General features: G+C 46.3%; 3 non-coding genes across 3 annotated transcripts; all 3 read left to right on the forward strand.

Moving 5' to 3' along the window:
• The first annotated feature begins 5,194 nt into the window (after positions 1–5,194).
• Positions 5,195–5,267, forward strand: trnaa-agc (transfer RNA alanine (anticodon AGC)). The gene has a single exon. It is a non-coding gene; the product is annotated as a tRNA-Ala (tRNA).
• A 498-nt stretch (positions 5,268–5,765) lies between these two features.
• trnay-gua (transfer RNA tyrosine (anticodon GUA)) lies at positions 5,766–5,851 on the forward strand. The gene is given in 2 exon segments: positions 5,766–5,802; positions 5,816–5,851. It is a non-coding gene; the product is annotated as a tRNA-Tyr (tRNA).
• Positions 5,852–20,365: 14,514 nt separating this feature from the next.
• Positions 20,366–20,438, forward strand: trnaa-agc (transfer RNA alanine (anticodon AGC)). Its single transcript has one exon. It is a non-coding gene; the product is annotated as a tRNA-Ala (tRNA).
• The last annotated feature ends 1,606 nt before the right edge of the window (positions 20,439–22,044 follow it).

Raw genomic sequence — 22,044 nt, forward strand, 5'->3', positions numbered from 1 at the left:
GAGTAGCGAACTGGATTAGGACTCGGGACTACGACTAGGCTGGGACCAATGGTCTGGGCTAGGACTCGGAATCGGCTCCCAGAACTGGAGGAGATATGAAGAGGCTCGGTTATGGACTCCGAGCCCGAGACTGGGCAAGGACCCAGTACCTGGGTCTTGCCACGGGCGCGGACCCCAGAACCAGGCATGGACATGACATGGGCTAGGGAGAGTCGGAACATGAAAACACAGAGCCTCGGTCTCGGGAGAGCAGGTACCTGGAACCATGGACACATACAAAGAACAGAGAGTCGGGACCCCTCCTTGGGTACAGGACATACGGCCAGGACTCACACACAGAACAGAGAGCCGGGACCCCTCCTTGGGTATAGGACATAGGGCCTGGACTCATGACCCTCCGCGGGGCAACGGCAAGACGGCCTGACTTACCCCACGGAGGCGAGGACAAGACATAACAAGACATGATCCCCCGCGGGGCAACGGCAAGACGCCTGACTTATCCCACGGAGGCGAGCACAAGACAAGACAAGACACGATTCCCCGCCGGGCTACGGCAGACGGCCTGAGTTACCCCACGGAGGCGAGGTCAAGCCAAGACAAGAACAACACGAATGGACACCAGACAGTGCCTATCTAGCTCCGGTGATGGAACTAGACCGAAGTGCAGACGGTGGCTGCAGACGAGGGCTAGACGCGAGAGTGGCAGAGAAGGGATTCAGATAAGCGGGTAGGACAGGAATCACAGACCGCCAGGGCCAGGACTAGACTCGGAACTGGAAAGCCGCCAGGACCAGGACTTGACATGGTACTTGAATGCCGCCAGAGCCAGGACTTGGACGTGGTAATTGAACACTGCCTGCGCCAGGACTTGAACGTGGTACTTGAACACCGCCTGGGGCAGGACTTGGACGTGTTACTTGGATGCGGCCGGAGCCAGGACGTGGACGTGGTACTTGGATACCGCCGGAGCCAGGACGTGGACCTGGTACTTGGATACCGCTGGAGCCAGGACGTGGTGCTTGGGACCTCCGGGTAGTGCCGAGCTGTCGACTCGGCCCGGGAACAGTTCACAGCGGCTCTTGATTCTCTCCGGCGGGTTAACTGACGGACCCACCTTGATGAGGAAACTTTGGAGGCTCGCTTCGGCGAGGTAACTGGACAGGATTGTTCCGGTGAGGAAAGGCGAATTACCGGCACTCGCTTCGGGCGGAGACAAGGCTTGCTCCGGCCAGATGACATTGGCACGCCGTGACTTTGCAGACGCTCCGCAACCGAACGGCTGAAAGCCGGAGCCTGTAAACTACCGGTTCAGCGGAGTGTTAATTGCCTTTAATCACAAAAGTCGAGGGATACGGGAAAACAGGGAATCAACGGTCCGGATCGTAACAGAAACAAGCTAAATTTAAAGGGACCCCGATCCGGAGCATGACACATCAATTCCGTATTACAGAGCTTCTCGGTGGCACAAGACTGCAGTCCGAATTGCTCTGACTCGTGACGATATAGAATACAGAGGCATCTAATCAAATAACAGGCAAGGCCAGCAGATCACTGGGTCACATTTCAGAGCGCTATGTCCTCACGCTTGCTGCTCTGACAGTATGACAACTCTCACTCGTCCTAAAGTAACAGAAAGACAGAAATATTAGATTAGATTAGATCAGATTATGAGGACACTCAATCCTCGTTTATTGTAATTTTTAAAATGCATGCTTTAAAAAATGATACAATGTTCGTCCGGTATGATATCACAGAAACACAAGACAGTCCAAGAGTAAATCTGACAGAAACCACATAATTCTACCGTATAGTTACAACAGTTGAAAGCAAAAGCGTAATTTGATAGGAGCAGACCATGGGCACTGAAAAAAAATCTCAAAGCTCCGATGGCCTCATCATCTCACGCAGACGGTAGAAGGAAGAAACTCCCCCTACCATGAGCTTCCAGCGCCGCGAATTTGCCGATGCAGCGTCCTGGAAGCACCCGACCACGGTCCGGATGTGTGTCCTTCCGAAAACTTCCAGCCTCCGACCAGCCCTCCGATTCCGAGCACCGAGCACAATCTCTGCGGAGCGCATCGACCCGGGCCCCGGCCGCCAAGCAACAGGGAAAGCGGAGGATTCGGGGCATTCCCCTCCGGAGATTTCCGATCACACAGTAGCAGCGGCAGCGAAGAAGGCATTTCAGAAATTTCACCAGATGTTCCTCCGTGCTCTCACGTCTGCCTTCATCAAATCAGAATTGTGCACGACCTCCTACTTGACAGATAACAGATACACATCACCGGAGAGGCCGGGCGTAGCAAGTGTACAGAGGAAGAGACCGACACAAAGGCCCAGATGGAACATCGGTGACCTCTTCGTTGGAAGACATTTAGCAATCAGTCTAGGTTGAGCGATTCCAAACTGCACGAGCAAGGGATGCCAGAATCTGAATTTCGGCGCATCGTTGGAGGGCACCGTTGAAAACGAAGGCAGCTGACGACATTGTTACCGGCCTTGTGTCGTTTCCATATATCCGCTGATGTGCAATTCAGCTCATCTGTGTGGTGGCACAAGTCGGGAGAAAAATCTTCATATTTCAGCAAGAGCTTTGAAGTGGGAGTTGTGAAACAGAAGAGGCAGATGTGCATTAAATGTACAAGGTCATGAAATTGGAGCGCCCTGCACAAGCGAGCTCTTGGAACAGCAGGTTTGCAGTGTGCGTATGTCTGCAGTGTTTTGTCCCTCCTATCATCGTCCAGGAGAGAGGCAATTCGTCCATTGTTGATTGAATTCAGTCATTGAGCTTTTCAGCTGATTTGTCATTTGGCTGTACTTTTCCAAAACTGTCGGAGAATGCGGCAACGAAACAGACAGCAATGGCAGATCCGAGATTGCTCACTTTGATAGCAGTGTAGATTTCCAGCAGAATGTTGAGTCGTAGATGGAGTTTTACAATCTGCCAGAAGAAATGGAAGACGCGGCCATCTCCTTGGTTCACGAAGAAGTTCTGCTTCTGACACATGAGTACTCGCCGGGGCGTAATAATACAGGAAAAGAGAATGCGGAAAGGATGCTAACTGTGGTGTTGTTGGTGATATAGAACCATAGAAACTACAGCACAGAAACAGGCCTTTTGGCCCTTCTTGGCTGTGCCGAACCATTTTCTGCCTAGTCCCACTGACCTGCACACGGACCATATCCCTCCATACACCTCCGATCCATGTATCTCTCCAATTTATTCTTAAATGTTAAAAAATAACCCGCATTTACCACCTCATCTGCCAGCTCATTCCATACTCCCACCACTCTCTGTGTGAAGAAGCCCTCCCCCAATGTTCCCTTTAAACTCCCCCCCCCCTCACCCTTAACCCATGTCCTCTGGTTTTTTTTCTCCCCTTGCCTCAGTGGAAAAAGCCTGCTTGCTTTCACTGTATCTATACCCATCATAATTTTATATACATCTATCAAATCTCCCCTCATTCTTCTACACTCCAGGGAATAAAGTCCTAACCTATTCAACCTTTCTCTGTAACTGAGTTTCTCAAGTCCCGGCAACATCCTTGTAAACCTTCTCTGCACTCTTTCAACCTTATTTATATCCTTCCTGTAATTTGGTGACCAAAACTGAACACAATACTCCACATTCGGCCTCACCAATGCCTTATACAACCTCATCATAACATTCCAGGTCTTATACTGAGTACTTTGATTAATAAAGGCCAATGTACCAACAGCTCTCTTTACGACTCTATCTACCTGTGACAACACTTTTAGGGAATTTTGTATCTGTATTCCCAGATCCCTCTGTTCTACTGCACTCCTCTGTGCCTTACCATTAACCCTGTATGTTCTACCTTGGTTTGTCCTTCCAACGTGCAATACCTCACGCTTGTCTGTATTAAACTCCATCTGTCATTTTTCAGCCCATTTTTCCAGCTGGTCCAAGTCCCTCTGCAGGCTCTGAAAACCTTCCTCACTGTCTTCTACACCTCCAATCTTTGTATCATCAGCAAACTTGCTGATCCAATTTACCACATTATCATCCAGATCATTGATATAGATGACAAATAACAATGGACCCAGCACTGATCCCTGTGGCACACCACTAGTCACAGGCCTCCACTTGGAGAAGCAATTCTCTACTCCTCCCACTCTTTGGCTTCTTCCATTGAGCCAATGTCTAATCCAATTTACCACCTCTCCATGTCTACCTAGCGACTGAATTTTCCTAACTAACCTCCCATGCGGGACCTTGTCAAAGGCCTTACTGAAGTCCATGTAGACAATATTACTGCCTTCCCTTCATCCACTTTCCTGCTAACCTCCTCGAAAAACTCCGATAGATTGGTCATACATGACCAACCATGCACAAAGCCATGTTGACTCTCCCTAATAAGTTCCTGTCTATCTAAATGCTTGTAGATTCTGTCTCTTAGTACTCCCTCCAATAACTTACCTACTACCGGCGTTAAATTTACCGGCCTATAATTTCCCGGATTACTTTCGATTCTTTTTTAAACAACGGAACAACATGAGCCACTCTCCAATCCTCCGGCACCTCACCCGTAGACAGCGACATTTTAAATATTTCTGCCAGGGCCCCCGCAATTTCAATACTAGTCTCCTTCAAGGTCCGAGGGAACACCCTGTCATGTCCCGGGGATTTATCCACTTTAATTTTCCTCAAGACAGCAAGCACCTCCTCCTTTTCAATCTGTACAGTTTCCATGATCTCACTACTTGATTCACTTAATTCCATTGACTTCATGCCAGTTTCCTTAGTAAATACAGACGCAGTAAATACATTAAATATCTGGGTGTTGAGGGGCGAGATTTCAGTTGAGGTGAATACGGATGTTCACGGAAGCGGCGCATTACACGATATGTTTTGGTGTCTCTGTGAGGAAGTGATTGTACGCTGAATGTTTGTCGCTACATTGAAGTGGAGATATTGATTCCAAATGCAATAACAATCGGTTGTAAAAATAGACAGAAGGATAATTCTTTTCATGCGCGAGAATGAATTGTCGTTTGGGGACATGAAAGGTGACAGTGGCAGAGAGCGACCGTATGTGTGTCTGAGTGGTTGGTTGATGATTGAGTGAGTGTGTCTGTCTGTGAGCTGATGATTGTGCAACGGTGAGCAGTGACAGGCATGCAATGGTGCTTGTAGCGCTGAGCAAATTACAGGAGGTGAACCGGATGTGCTGGGGAATTAGCTCAAATGGTAGAGCGCTCGCTTAGCATGCGAGAGGTAGCGAGATCGATGCTCGCATTCTCCATTGACATTTTGTATTCACAGGCACTGGTCTCATCAAATTGCTCTGAGGTTTGGGATGCAAAAAAGCTAGGGGTGGCGGAGAGGGAGAGGAACGTGTCTCAGTCAAAGAAAAGGGGGAAACCTGCTGCACTGAAGGCAGATACGAGTAAGAGCCATCTGGCAGCTGGTGCTTTAGAAATGCATGAGCTGCAGGTGACCTTTCAGACAGAAGTGAGTTAAGTGGTCAAAAGAAAATTGCCCTGGACACTGGGCGAAATGAGAAAGCTGAGCAGCCTTTGATTTTGAAAAGCAAAATAGATCAAAGAGTTGTGTTGGAATCGCACCTAGAATTGTGATAAGCTCGGTGATGTGCGTCATCCGGTCGCCCATGGCCCCTAGTGCTGGAAGGACTGGACATTACAATTGGCAGGCTGTTGCCATCGTTCGACAGACACTAGGATGAAAATCTGCATAATCATTTTCGGTAGGAGCCAACGTGGTGAAGCTTGGTGTCACTTTTCCTTCGATAGCTCAGTTGGTAGAGCGGAGGACTGTAGAGGAAATGGAGTCATCCTTAGGTCGCTGGTTCGAATCCGGCTCGAAGGATCGGGACTTCTTTTCCTACGCAGATCATCAATTCCGTACTACAGAGCCACTCGGTGGCACAAGACTGCACTCCGAATTGCTCCGACTCGTGACGGGATAGAATACAGGGGATCTAATCAAATAACAGACAAGGCCAGCAGATCACTGGGTCACATTTCAGAGCGCTATGTCCTCACGCTTGCTGCTCTGACAGTACGACAACTCTCACTCGTCCTAAAGTAACACAAAGATAGAATTATTAGATTAGATATGATTAGATGATGAGGGCACTCAGTCCTCGTTTACTGTAATTTTAAAATGCATGCGTTAAAAAATGATACCATGTTCCTCCGGTATGATATCACAGAAACACAAGACAGACCAAGACTAAAACTGACAAAAACCACATAATTCTACCAACATACATAAAAGTTCCTGGTGAACGCAGCAGGCCAGGCAGCATCTCTAGGAAGAGGTGCAGTCAACGTTTCAGGCCAAGAGCCTTCGTCAGGACTAACTGAAGGAAGAGTGAGGAAGAGATTTGAAAGTGGGAGGGGTAGTGGGAGATTCAAAATGATAGGAGAAGACAGGAGTCGGAGGGATGGAGCCAAGAGCTGGACAGTTGATTGGCCAAAGGGATATGAAAGGATCATGGGACAGGAGGCCCAGGGAGAAGGAAAACGCGTGTGGGGGGTAGCGGGGAACCGAGAGGATGGGCAAGGGGTATAGTCAGAGAGACAGAACGAGAAAAAGGAGAGCGAGAGAAAGAATGTGTGTATAAAAATAAATAACGGATGGGGTACGAGGGGGAGGTGGGGAATTAGCGGAAGTTAGAGAAGTCAATGTTCATGCCATCCGGTTGGAGGCTACCCAGACGGAATATAAGATGTTGTTCCTCCAACCTGAGTGTGGCTTCATCTTTACAGTAGAGGAGGCCGTGGATAGACATATTAGAATGGGAATAGGATGTGGAATTAAAATGTGTGGGCACTGGGAGATCCTGCTTTCTCTGGTGGACGGAGCGTTGGTGTTCAGAAAAACGATCTCCCAGTCTGCGTCGGGTCTCGCCGATATATAGAAGGCCACAACGGGAGCACCGGACGCAGTATATCACCCCAGCCGACTCACATGTGAAGTGTCCCCTCACCTGGAAGGACTGTCTGAGGCCCTGTATGGTGGCAAGGGAGGAAGTGTAAGGGTATGTGTAGCACTTGTTCCGCTTACAAGGATAAGTGCCAGGAAGGAGATCAGTGGGGAGGGATGGGGGCGGGGGGCGGAACGACGAATGGACAAGGGAGTCGCGTAGGGAGCGATCCCTGCCGAACGCAGAGAGAGAGTGGGGGAGGGAAAGATGTGCTTAGTGGTGGGATCCCGTTAGAGGTGGCGGAAGTTACGGTGAATAATATGTTGGACCTGGAGGCTGGTGGGGTGGTAGGTGAGGACCGGAGGACTAATTCCGTTAGACGGAGCAGACTGGTGGTAGAGGGGAACTGATTAGGTCTGGAATCCAAAAAGTAGCGGAGAACTTTGAGACCTTCCTGATGGTGTATGGAAGTATATAGGGACTGGACATCCATGGTGAAAATAAAGCGGTGGGGGCCAGGGAACTAACAATCATCGAACAATTTAAGAACGTGAGAAGTGTCACGAACATACGTAGGAAGGGATTGAACAAGGGGGGGATAAAACCGTGTCGAGGTATGCAGAACCGAGTTCGGTCGGGCAGGAGCAATCTGACACAATAGGTCTGCCAGGACAGACAGGTTTGTAGATCTTGGGTAGGAGGTAGAAATAGGAAGTGCGAGGTGTGGGAACTATAAGGGTGGTAGCAGTTGATGGGAGATCCCCTGAGCGGATAAAGTCGGTGATAGTGTGGGAGACAATGGCCTCGTGCTCCTTAGTGGAGTCACGATCGAGGAAAATAGGAGGAGGTATCCGCGAGTTGTCGCTGTGCCTCGGTAAGGTAGAGGTCAGTACGCCAGACTACAACAGCAACCCCCTTATCGGCGGGTTTAATAGTAAGGTTAGGATTAGTGCGGAAGGAGTGGAGAGCAGAGCAAGGCTGGAATGGGAACAAGGTGCGGTGAAGTCGAGACCGTTGATGTCCCGTCGGCATTTGGCAATAAAGAGATCCAGAGCAGGCAGAAGACTAGAGCGGGGTGTCCATGAAGAGGAGGAGAGTTGAAGACGGGAGAAGGGGTCATCGGTGGGGGTGGAAGAGTCCTTGCCGAAGAAGTAGGCTCGGAGACGGAGACGGCGGAAGAAGAGTTCCACATCATGGCGAACGCGGAACTCGCTGAGGTGTGGGCGAAGGGGTACAAAGGTGAGGCCCTTACTCAGGACAGATTGTTCTGTCTCAGGCAGTTAAAGGTCGGAGGGGATGGTAAAGACCCGGCATGGATGAGAGCTGGGATCAGAGGGCGGAGGGGGGATGCTGGGGGTGTCAGTGGAGAGGGGAGGGTTGGGGTGAGAGGAAGATGGAGCCTCTGAGGGCCCAGAAGCTGACGGTGGGATCTGAGGGACACGGGGTTGCAGAGTGATGGTGGGGGAAGGGGAGACGGGAGTCACAATAGCAGCACATAAAGACCCGGCCTGGAGTTCAAGGCTGCAGTCGCAGTTGATGGTAGCGCAATAACTTTGAAGGTGCCCATGGTCGTTGCTGGAGTCCGGGTTTTGAATATGCCCTGAGGTGCTGGAGCCGGCGAGATCAATGGCAGCGGCCGTAATCGGAAGTTCATGCCTGCTAACATCAGGGCCAGCAGGCTCTGGGGTCTGCAGATGTAATCAATACCGTAATTTGATAAGAGCAGACCATGGGCAAGGTAAAAAAAAAGTCTCAAAGTCCCAATGGCCTCACATTCTCACGCAGCCGGTAGAAGGAAGAAACTCCCCCTGCCATGAGCTAGCAGCGCCGCGAACTTGCTGATGCAGCGCCCCCGAAGCACCCGACCACAGTCTGACTCTGAGTCCGTCCGAAAACTCCGAGCCTCCGACCAGCCCTCCGACACCAAGCACCGAGCATCATGAGAGCACCTGAAGGCTTTATGTGTCAATGCAAGGAGTATTTGTAATAAGGTGGATGAATTGAAAGTGCAGATTGTTATTAATGATTATGATATAGTTGGGATCACAGAGACATGGCTCCAGGGTGACCAGGGATGGGAGCTCAACGTTCAGGGATATTCAATATTCAGGAGGGATAGACATGAAGGAAGGGGAGGTGGGGTGGCGTTGCTGGTTAAAGAAGAGATTAACGCAATAGAAAGGAAGGGCATAAGATGAGAAGATGTGGAATCGATATGGGTAGAGCTGCGTAACACTAAGGGGCAGAAGACGCTGGTGGGAGTTGTGTACAACAGTAGTAGTGAGGTCGGAGATGGTATTAAACAGGAAATTAGAAATGTGTGCAATAAAGGAACAGCAGTTATAATGGGTGACTTCAATCTACATGTAGATTGGGTGAACCAAATTGGTAAAGTTGCTGAGGAAGAGGATTTCTTGGAATGTATGCAGGATGGTTTTTTGAACCAACATGTCGAGGAACCAACTAGAGAGCAGGCTATTCTAGACTGGGTTTTGAGCAATGAGGAAGGGTTAATTAGCGATCTTGTCGTGAGAGGCCCCTTGCGCAAGAGTGACCATAATATGGTGGAATTCTTCATTAAGATGAAGAGTGACATAGTTAATTCAGAAACAAAGGTTCTGAACTTAAAGAGGGGTAACTTTGAAGGTATGAGAAGTGAATTAGCTAAGATACACTGGCAAATGACACTTAAAGGATTGACGGTGGATATGCAATGGCAAGCATTTAAAGGTTGCATGGATGAACTACAACAATTGTTCATCCCAGTTTGGCAAAAGAATAAATCAAGGAAGGTAGTGCACCCGTGGCTGATAAGAGAAATTAGGGATAGTATCAATTCCAAAGAAGAAGCATACAAATTAGCCAGAGAAAGTGGCTCACCTGAGGACTGGGAGAAATTCAGAGTTCAGCAGAGGAGAACAAAGGGCTTAATTAGGAAGGGGAAAAAAGATTATGAGAGAAAACTGGCAGGGAACATAAAAACGGACTGTAAAGGCTTTTATAGATATGTAAAAAGGAAAAGACTGGTAAAGACAAATGTAGGTCCCCTGCAGACAGAAACAGGTGAATTGATTATGGGGAGCAAGGACATGGCAGACCAATTGAATAATTACTTTGGTTCTGTCTTCACTAAGGAGGACGTAAATAATCTTCCAGAAATAGTAGGGGACAGAGGGTCCAGTGAGATGGAGGAACTGAGCGAAATACATGTTAGTAGGGAAGTGGTGTTAGGTAAATTGAAGGGATTAAAGGCAGATAAATCCCCAGGGCCAGATGGTCTGCATCCTAGAGTGCTTAAGGAAGTAGCCCAAGAAATAGTGGATGCATTAGTGAAAATTTTTCAAAACTCGTTAGATTCTGGACTAGTTCCTGAGGATTGGAGGGTGGCTAATGTAACTCCACTTTTTAAAAAAGGAGGGAGAGAGAAACCGGGGAATTATAGACCGGTTAGCCTAACGTCGGTGGTGGGGAAGCTGCTGGAGTCAGTTATCAAGGATGTGATAACAGCACATTTGGAAAGCGGTGAAATGATCGGACAAAGTCAGCATGGATTTGTGAAAGGAAAATCATGTCTGACGAATCTCATAGAATTTTTTGAGGATGTAACTAGTAGGGTGGATAGGGGAGAACCAGTGGATGTGGTATATTTGGATTTTCAAAAGGCTTTTGACAAGGTCCCACACAGGAGATTAGTGTGCAAACTTAAAGCACACGGTATTGGGGGTAAGGTATTGGTGTGGGTGGAGAATTGGTTAGCAGACAGGAAGCAAAGAGTGGGAATAAACGGGACCTTTTCAGAATGGCAGGCGGTGACTAGTGGGGTACCGCAAGGCTCAGTGCTGGGACCCCAGTTGTTTACAATATATATTAATGACTTGGATGAGGGAATTAAATGCAGCATCTCCAAGTTTGCGGATGACACGAAGCTGGGTGGCAGTGTTAGCTGTGAGGAGGATGCTAAGAGGATGCAGGGTGACTTGGATAGGTTGGGTGAGTGGGCAAATTCATGGCAGATGCAATTTAATGTGGATAAATGTGAAGTTATCCACTTTGGTGACAAAAATAGGAAAACAGATTATTATCTGAATGGTGGCCGATTAGGAAAATGGGAGGTGCAACGAGACCTGGGTGTCATTATACACCAGTCATTGAAAGTGGGCATGCAGGTACAGCAGGCGGTGAAAAAGGCGAATGGTATGCTGGCATTTATAGCGAGAGGATTCGAGTACAGGAGCAGGGAGGTACTACTGCATTTGTACAAGGCCTTGGTGAGACCACACCTGGAGTATTGTGTGCAGTTTTGGTCCCCTAATCTGAGGAAAGACACCCTTGCCATAGAGGGAGTACAAAGAAGGTTCACCAGATTGATTCCTGGCATGGCAGGACTTTCATATGAAGAAAGACTGGATGAACTGGGCTTGTACTCGTTGGAATTTAGAAGATTGAGGGGGGATCTGATTGAAACGTATAAGATCCTAAAGGGATTGGACAGTCTAGATGCAGGAAGATTGTTACCGATGTTGGGGAAGTCCAGAACGAGGGGCCACAGTTTGAGGATAGAGGGGAAGCCTTTTAGGACCGAGATTAGGAAAAACTTCTTCACACAGAGAGTGGTGAATCTGTGGAATTCTCTGCCACAGGTAACAGTTGAGGCCAGTTCATTGGCTATATTTAAGAGGGAGTTAGATATGGCCCTTGTGGCTACGGGGGTCAGGGTGTATGGAGGGAAGGCTGGGGCGGGGATCTGAGTTGGAGGATCAGCCATGATCATAATAAATGGCGGTGCAGGCTCGAAGGGCCGAATGACCTACTCCTGCACCTATTTTCTATGTTTCTATGTTTCTATCTCTGCCGAGCGCATCGACCCAGGCCCCGGCCGCCAAGCAACAGGCAAAGCGGAGGATTCGGGGCATTTCCCTCCGGAGATTTCCGAACACACAGTAGCAGCGGCAGCGAGGCAGGCATTACAGAAGGTTCATCAGATGTTCCTCCGTGCTCTCACGTCTGCCGCCATCAAATCAGAATTGTGCACGGCCTCCTACTTGACAGGTGACAGATATTCATCACCAGAGAGGCCGCGCGTAGCAAGTGTACCGAGGAAGAGACCGACATAAAGGCCCAGATGGAACATCGGTGACCTCTTCGTTGGAAGACATTTAGCAATCAGTCTAGGTTGGGTGCTTCAAAATTGTACGACCAAGGGATGTCAGAATCTGAATTTTGGGGCATCGTTGGAGGGCACCGTTGAAAGCGAAGGCAGCTGACGACATTATTACCGGCCTTATGTCGTTTCCATATATCCGCTGAGGTGTAATTTGGCTCAACTAATGTGGTGGCACAAGTCGGAAGAAAAATCTTCATATTTCTGCAAGAGCTTTGAAGTGGGAGCCTTGAAACAGAAGAGGAAGATCTGCGTTAAGTGTACAGGAGCATGAAATTGGAGCGCCCTGCAGAAGCGAGCTCTTGGAACAGCTGGTTTGCAGTGTGCGTATGTCTGCAGTGTGTTGTCCCTCCTATCATCGTCCAGGAGAGAGGCAAATCGCCGAGTGATGATGAAATTCAGAGATTGAGCTTTTGAGCTGATTTGTCATTTGGCTGTAATTTTCCAAAAGTGTCGGAAAATGCGGCAACGAAATAGACAGGAATGGCAATCCGAGAATGCTCTCTTTGATAGCAGTGTAGATTTCCAGCGGAATGTTTAGTCGTAGATGGAGTTTTACAATCTGCCGGAAGAAATGGATGACGCGGCCATCTCCTTGGTTCATGAAGAATATCTGCTTGTGACACATGAGTTCCCGCCGGGCCGTAATAATACAGGAAAGGTGAATAAAACATAGAAACATAGAAAGCAGATCCAGGAGTAGGCCTTTCGGCCCTTCGAGCCTGCTCCGCCATTCAGTATGATCATGGCTGATCATCCAACTCAGAACCCTTTACCTGCCTTCTCTCCATACCCACTGATTCCCTTAGCAACAAGGGCCATTCGGTCGCGGAGATCCAATTTGAGAGTGGTCGGCATTCCTGAAAATTTGGAAGGTTCGGACCCTATTAAATTTATGACCGAGTTTTTTGACGAAGTGCTGGGGGCAGATTTTTTCCCAAGTCCTCTCGTACTTTCGCGTGCTCACCGAGTCGGACATAAACCATCCGGTGTCTCTGGAGCCAAGCAAACGAGACCAAGAACGTTCCTGGTTTGCTTTCACTCCTTTCATGATAAGCAACGCATCATCAACAGACGGAAGCACGAGCTGTATTTCCGCGGACACCGCGTGTTTTTTTATGAAGATTTTAGTGCGGAGCTGGGTAAAAAACGAGCAGCTTTCAAGGAGGTGAAATCCCTGCTTTACGGGAAAGGGGTCAGGTTTGGCCTCTTGTATCCCGCCCAGCTCCGGGTCATGCATGAAGGTAAAAAGCATTATTTCGATACACCAGAGGCGGCCAAAGAGTTTTACCATTCGCGCTGGGGAGAAGGAGAACGACAAGAGCAATGACTTTTTTTTAGGTTATTCGTGCAGCATTGAAGGGGCCTCATGCCGAAGCAAACTGTTAATTTTCACAATCCACTTCTTTGTTCACTTTTTCCAGTTTAATTTGTGGAACGCGATCGGGTCGAACTGCTATGCTGCCGAAACTGATCAACAAAAACTTTCAACCAGCAAAATGTAAATATTTGGGATTTATATCTCGGGTGTTTAAGTTGCCCAGTGTGTGTTTTTTTTTTGTTTTTAATGCTTAGCTTGACCTGTGTTATCTTTAGCTTATATGTTATATTAAAGGTAGTATAAGTTATAGGATAAATTTTAAGGAGGGGAGCCACCCTAGATTAGATTGAAAGTTGGGTTGTATGGGGAACGTCTTGGAAGTTTTTTGTTGGGTACTGCCTGCGATCATCCTCAATTGGGGAGGTAGATCTAAGCTTCGGGGGTTAATTGGGTTTTTTTTGTTTGTGTAAAGGGGTGGGGGGAGTGTTTTGGGGGATTACCATGGCAGTTTATTCTTTTGTGTGTTACGGATTGATCAGACTTTCTTTTTATTGTGCGTTATTGTGTGCAACTTATACCCTCGCACTGTTTTGGATTGTAGGCCCTGTGTGTCTTTTGATATAGTTAACATGAGTGCAGCTGATGGAGGCCACCCTGTGAGGTTTATTTCTTGGAATGTAAAGGGGCTCAATGGTCCGGTTAAAAGAGCTAAAGTTTTCTCTCATCTGAAACAATTAAAAGCAGATATACTATTTCTACAAGAGACACATTTAAGAGTGGAGGACCATAATAGACTTCGTAAAGCATGGATTAGTCAGGTTTTTCATTCCAGATTTAATAGTAGGTCCAGGGGGTGGCAATATTAATCACCAAAAGAATGCAGTTCACACCATCTGATGTAATCAGTGACCCTAATGTCGCTTTATTATAGTCTCTGGCTCTCTCTTTCAGATACCTGTTATTTTGGTAAATGTTTATGCTCCTAATTGGGACGATGTCCAATTTGCAAATAGGGTTTTGTCATTAATACCTAACCTGAATACACATTCCGGAGATTTGAACTGTGCTATTGACCCACTGCTTGATAGGTCTTGCCCTAGGGGAACATTTTCTGGTATGGCAAAGGCCTTCTCGATGTTTATGCAACAAAATGGTTATATGGATCCTTGGAGATTTTTGAATCCATCAGTTAGACAATTCTCTTTCTTCTCTCATGTTCACCACTCCTATTCCAGGCTAGACTATTTCTTTATAGATAATTCCTTGATACCTATGATTAGACAAATTGAATACACTGCTATAGTTATATCTGATCACTCGCCCGTGAAACTGGACCTATGTTTTCCTTTAAACGTTAGAGAACGGCCTCTGTGGAGACTTAACCCCCTTTTGCTTTCTAATGAGAAATTTTGTAGTTATATATCGGCTAACATTGACACATTCTTCGAGACTAACAAAACTGAGTCGGTATCGTACTCTTTACTTTGGGAAACTTTAAAAGCTTACTTGAGGGGTCAAATAATATCTTATACTTCACATGCCAATAAAGAGTATAGGAAGGAAATGCAAGTGTTATTGAAATCTATTTGGGACCTGGATAGAAAATACTCTGAGGCACCCACTGCGGAATTATATAAAAGCCGGGTTGATTTGCAAGCGAAGTTTAATCTTCTATCTACAAACCTATCAGAACAATTAATTCTTAAGACACGTGGCCTCTATTATGAATATGGTGACAAGGCGAGCCGGCTTATGGCTCATCAGTTGAAGCGTCAAGCTGCATCACGACTTATTCCTCAGGTAAGAGACATGCACCAGAACTTGACAAGCAATCCAAAAGAGATTAATAACATCTTTGCACTTTTTATTCCTCTCTGTATGCCTCAGAGTTCTCCTCAGATAAAACAAATATGGAACGTTTTTTAGATAATTTGGAAATACCAACTCTTGAACCAGAGGAAGTGGAGAACCTAGATCGGGCTCTTGGGCAGGAAGAGATTAATAATGCCATTATGGCGATGCAGTGTGGTAAGTCCCCAGGTCCTGATGGTTATCCAATAGAATTTTATAGGAAATTTAAGGATAAGCTCACACCGGTCCCTCCAGAAGTGTTTCAGGAATCTTTGGAGAATGGCTCCTTACCCCCTTCTCTTTCACAGGCAGCTATTTCACTACTTCTTAAAAAGGACAAGGACCCGACTCAATGTGGATCATATCGCCCCATTTCACTTTTGAATGTAGATGTGAAAATTTTGGCTAAAGTGCTTGCATGTCGTTTAGAACATCCCCTTCCCAAGATAATTTCAGATGATCAAACAGGTTTTATTAAAAATCGCTATTCTTTTTTTAATATCCGTCGAGTGGCTGATGTGGTTTATTCACTGAGTGATTCTCCAAGTCCAGAGGTTGTTATCGCCTTGGACGCGGAGAAGGCATTTGATAGAGTGGAATGGGTATACTTATTTAGTGTTTTGGAGAAATTTGAATTTGGCAGAATATTTATAGCTTGGGTTAAGCTATTATACCACTCGCCTTCAGCGTGTATACAGACAAATTATTTTCGGTCTGGCTATTTCCCATTAACACGTGGCACTCGCCAAGGCTGTCCACTGTCCCCTCTTCTTTTTGCAATTGCAATTGAGCCTCTTTCTATTGCAATTAAGTCAACTACATTATTTCAAGGTGTTAGAAGAGGGGACATGGAACACCGTGTTTCCCTATATGCTGATGACCTCTTACTTTATGTTAGCGACCCTATAGGTAGTAGTCCTGCTATTGTGTCATTATTAGGTCAATTTGGAGCCTTCTCTGGCTATAAACTGAACTTTCAAAAAAGCAAATGCTTTCCCATTAATAACTTGGCCCTACAGATCCGACAGGAATCCTTGCCCTTTCCATTATCTCAAGATGGTTTTGTATACCTAGGAATACATATTACTCGCTCTTTTACATCTCTGTTTGAAGCTAACTACAGGCCTCAGGTTAGCCAAATGAAGGCTGATTTCGAGAGATGGCGCAGTTTACCCCTTACTATAGCTGGGAGAATTCAGTCAGTGAAAATGACTATACTTCCTAGATTTCTCTATTTGTTTCAGTGTTTGCCAGTTTTCTTATCTAAGTTATTTTTTAAATCAGTTGATCAAGCTATAACCTCCTTTATTTGGGAAAATAAGGTCCCAAGGGTTAATAAGCACATTCTTCAAAGAGGTCGTGACATAGGTGGAATGGGTCTTCCTAGCTTTATTCATTATTACTGGGCATCGAACATTCAAAAAGTATTATTTGGCTTCACCGGCCAGATATAATCTGGTGCCTGCTTGAGTCACGATCTTGCCACTCCTCGTCTCTCCCAGCTTTGGTGTATTCTTCCTTACCATTGAAATTCTCTCAATTCACATCTAACCCGGTCGTGCTCTCCACCCTCAAAATTTTTAATCAATTTCGCTGCCACTATAAGTTCATATCAGCTTCAGTTTTGGGCCCCATTCATAAAAACCATTTATTTCCTCCCTCCACATTCGATTCAGCTTTTAGACAATGGGGTTTGAATGGTCCTATGCGCATTAAGGATTTGTATACTGATAACATATTTGATAGTTTTGATAACCTGCGCGGTAAGTATGGCCTTCCGCATAATCATTTTTTAAAATACCTGCAGATTCGCCACTTTGTCAAGGAAAAATTTCCCTCTTTTCCTGTTCTACCACCTGCTATGTTATGGGAAAAATTCACTCTTAGCTTTAACAATAAGGGGCTGATTTCTGAACTATACTCTCAGCTGATGTCTTTGGGAGTTCAAGATCTAAACAAAACTAAGAGTAGGTGGGAGGATGACCTCGGTATAGACCTTGCGGAAGAATATTGGGCAAAAGTATTGAATAGGGTTCATTTTTCATCATCATGTGCTAGACTGGGGCTCATACAATTCAAAGTTTTACACAGGGTACATTCAAGTAAAGCCAGACTGGCAGACATATACCCTGGGACAGACGCTGGCTGTGACAGGTGTTCCTTCCCTCCGGCTGGTTTAATACATGCATTTTGGTCATGCCCTCGACTTGATGACTATTGGGCACTGGTTTTTAAAATTATCAGTGAGGTTTTGGGGGTGACACTGAGACCTTGCCCGCTTATAGCTGTATTTGGTGTGGCAATGATGATTTGGGTTTAAATGCAAGCCAGTCGGATATCATTGCATTTACATCGCTATTCGCCCGTAGGAGAATTTTGCTGGTTTGGAAATCTGCCACTCCCCCAACTGCTGCTGCTTGGTTAGAAGATGTAATGTTTTTTTCTGAAATTAGAAAAGATTTAATTCACTTTGAGGGGGTCTGTGAAAAAGTTCTATTCGAAATGGGGACCTTTCTTATCATATTTTGGGAGTCTTAAGGAATTACCTACTAGTTGAGGGCATTTGATTGTACTTAGGAAGTTGCCTCCCATTTAACACACTTATAATTTACCTCACAGGCTGGTTGATGAATTGTAAATATGAGTGTATTTTGGATCATCTGACATGTTGCAGAGGTGTATGAGCTGTCGTATTGAAGTAGTGTGGGGGTACGGTTGTGAAATGTCCGTACTTGTATTTGTGAATTGTTGTGTTGTAGATATATTAGCTGCCATGATATGTTCGGGGAGGGCGGGTGGGGGGGTGGTTTGTTTTGGGGGTACGATACTAAAGAAAAATGGAGGAAAATGTAATCCATCATATATTCTGTATTGTGTCATTCCTTCAATAAAAATAAATTTTAAAAAAAGGAAAAAAAAACTGCGCACAATACTCCAGGTGTGGTCTCACCAAGGCCTCGTACTATTGCAGGAGGTACTACTGCAGTTGTACAAGGCCTTGGTGAGACCACACCTGCTCCTGAACTCGAATACTCTTGCTATGAAAGCCAACATGCCATTTGCCTTTTTCACTGCCTGCTGTACCTGCATGCCCACTTTCAATGACTGGTGTATAATGACACCCAGGTCTCTTTACACCTCCCCTTTTCCTAATCGGCCACCATTCAGATAATAATCTGTTTTCCTGTTTTTGCCAACAAAGTGGGTAACCTCACATTTATCCACATTAAATTGCATCTGCCATGAATTTGCCCACTCACCTAACCTATCCATGTCATCCTGCATCTTCTTAGCATCCTCCTCACAGCTAACACTGCCGCCCAGCTTCGTGTCATCCGCAAACTTGGAGATGCTGCATTTAATTCCCTCATCCAAGTCATTAATATATATTGTAAACAAATGGGGTCCCAGCACTGAACCTTTCGGTACCCCACTAGTCACTGCCTGCCATTCTGAAAAGGTCCCGTTTATTCCCACTCTTAGCTTCCTGCCTGCCAACAAATTCTCTATCCACATGAATACCATACCCCAATACCGTGTGCTTTAAATTTGCACACTAATCTCCTGTGTGGGACCTTGTCAAAAGCCTTTTGAATATCCAAATATACCACATCCACTGGTTCTCCCCTATCCACTCTACTAATTACATCATCAAAAAATTCTGTGAGATTCGTCAGACATGATTTTCCTTTCACAACCCCATGCTGACTTTGTCCGATGAGTTCGTTCCTTTCCAAATGTACTGTTATCAGATCTTTGAGAACTGACTGTAGCATTTTCCCCACCACCGATGTTAGGCTAACCGGTCTATAATTCCCCGGTTTCTCTGTCCCTCATTTTATAAAAAGTGGGTTACATTAGCTACCCTCCAATCCTCAGCAACTAGTCCAGAATCTAAAGAGCTTTGAAAAATTATCACTAATGCATCCACTATTTCTTGGGCTACTTCCTTAAGCACTCTGGGATTCAGACTATCTGGCCGTAGGGATTTATCTGCCTTTAATTCCTTCAAGTTACCTAACAACACTTCCCTACTAACATGTATTTCCCTCAGTTAGTCCATCTCACTGGATCCTCTGTCCCCTACTATTTCCGGAAGATTATTTATGTTCTCCTTAGTGAAGACAGAAGCAAAGTAATTATTCAATTGGTCTGCCATGTCCTTGCTCCCCATAATCAATTCACCTGTTTCTGTCTGTAGGGGACCTACATTTGTCTTCACCAATCTTTTTCTTTTCACATAGCTATAAAAGCTTTTACAGTCAGTTTTTACGTTCCCTGCCAGCTGTCTCTCATAATATTTTTTCCCTTTCCGAATTAAGCCCTTTGTCCTCTTCTGCTGGACTCTGAATTTCTCCCAGTCCTCAGGTGAGCCGCTTTTTCTGGCTAATTTGTATGTATCTTCTTTGGAATTGATACTATCCCTAATTTCCCTTGTCAGCCACGGGTGCACTACCTTCCCTGATTTATTCTTTTGCCAAACTGGGATGAACAATTGTTGTAGATCATCCATGCGATGTTTAAATGCTTGCCATTGCATATCCGCGGTCAACCCTTTAAAAGACATTTGCCAGTCTATCTTAGCTAATTCACGTCTCATACCTTCAAAGTTACCCTTCTTAAAGTTCAGAACCTTTGTTTCTGCATTAACTATGTCACTCTCCATCTCAATGATGAATTCCAACACGGGACGGTTGCTAACAGTGGTGTTGTTGGTGATATGTGTGTGTTGACGGGCCAGATTTCAGCTGAGGTGAATATGCATGTTTACGGAAGCGACGCATTACACGGTAGGTTTCGGTGTCTCTGTGAGGAAGTGATTGTACGCTGAATGTTTGTCGCTACATTTAAGTGGAGATATTGATTCGAACTGCAATAACAATCGACTGTAAAAATAGACAGAAGGATAATTCTTTTCATGCGGGAGAATGAATTGTCGTTTGGGGACATGAAAGGTGACAGTGGCAGAGAGCGACCGTATGTGTGTCTGAGTGGTTGGTTGATGATTGAGTGAGTGTGTCTGTGTGTGAGCTGATGATTGTGCAACGGTGAGCAGCGGCAGGCATGCAATGGTGCTTGTGGCGCTGAGCAAATTACAGGAGGTGGGTCGGATGTGCTGGGGAATTAGCTCAAATGGTAGAGCGCTCGCTTAGCATGCGAGAGGCAGCGAGATCGATGCTCGCATTCTCCATTGACATTTTGTTTTCAGAGGCACTCGTCTCATCAAATTGCTCTGAAGTTTGGATGCAGAAAAGATAGGTGTGGCGGAGAGGGAGAGGAACGTGTCTCAGTCAAAGGAAAGGTGGAAATCTGCTGCCTTGAAAGCAGATATGAGGAAAAGCTAGCTGGCAGCTGATGTTTCAGTAATGCATGAGCTTCAGGCGAGCATTCAGACAGAAATCAGTTCAATGTTTAAAAGGAAATTGCCCTCGACACTGGGCAAAATGAGAAAGCTGAGTAGCCTTTGATTTTAACAAGCAAAGAAGATCAAAGAGCTGTGTTGGAGTCCCACCTAGAATTGTGATAAGCTCGGTGATGTGCATCATCCGGTCGCCGGTGGCCCCTAGTGCTGGAAGGACAAGATATTACAATTGGCAGGCTGTTGCCATCGGTCGACAGACGGTGGGTCAAAAATCTGCATAATCATTGTCGGTAGGAGCCAACGTGGCGAAGCTTGGTGTCGCTTTTCCTTCGATAGCTCAGTTGGTAGAGCGGAGGACTGTAGAGGAAATGGAGTCATCCTTCGGTCGCTATTTCGAATCCGGCTCGAAGGATCGGGACTTGTTTTACTACGCGGATCATCAATTCCGTACTACAGAGCTTCTCGGTGGCACAAGACTGCAGTCCGAATTGCTCCGACTCGTGACGGGATAGAATACAGAGGATTCTAATCACATAACAGTCAAGGCAGCAGATCACTGGGTCACAGTTCAGAGCGCCATGTCCTCACGCTTGCTGCTCTGACAGTACGACAACTCTCACTCGTTCTAAAGTAACACAAAGATAGAAATATTAGATTAGATATGAGTAGATATGATCAGTCCTCGTTTACTGTAATTTTAAAATGCATGCGTTAAAAATGGTACCATGTTTCTCCGGTATGATATCACAGAAACACAAAACAGACCAAGACTAAAAGTGACAAAAACCACATAATTCTACCATATAGTTAAGCAGTGCAAAGCAATACCGCAATTTGATAAGAGCAGACCATAGGCACCGAAAAAAAATCTGAAAGACCCGATGGCCTCGTCATCTCACGCAGACGGTAAAAGGAAGAAACTCCCCCTGCCATGAGATTCCAGCGCCGCGAACTTGCCGCTGCAGCGTCCTGGAAGCACCCGACCACAGTCCAAACTTTGAGTCCGTCCGAAAACTTCGAGCCTCCGACCAGCGCTCCGACACCGAGCACCAAGCAACCTCTCTGCCGAGCGATTCCATCCGGGCCCCGGCCGCCAAGCAACAGGCAAAGCCGAGGATTCGGGGCATTCCCCTCCGGAGATTTCCCATCACACAGTAGCAGCGGCAGCGAAGAAGGCATTTCAGAAGTTTCACCAGATGTTCCTCCGTGCTCTCACGTCTGCCGCCATCAAATCAGAATTGTGCACGGCCTCCTACTTGACAGGTAACAGATATTCATCACCGGAGAGGCCGCGCGTAGCAAGTGTACAGAGGAAGAGACGGACACAAAGGCCCAGATGGAACATCGGTGACCTCTTCGTTGGAAGACATTTAGCAATCAGTCTAGATTGAGCGATTCCAAACTGCACGAGCAAGGGATGCCAGAATCTGAATTT

This window comes from Mobula hypostoma, chromosome 1 (assembly GCF_963921235.1).
Source record: "Mobula hypostoma chromosome 1, sMobHyp1.1, whole genome shotgun sequence".
Classification (NCBI taxonomy): domain Eukaryota; kingdom Metazoa; phylum Chordata; class Chondrichthyes; order Myliobatiformes; family Myliobatidae; genus Mobula; species Mobula hypostoma.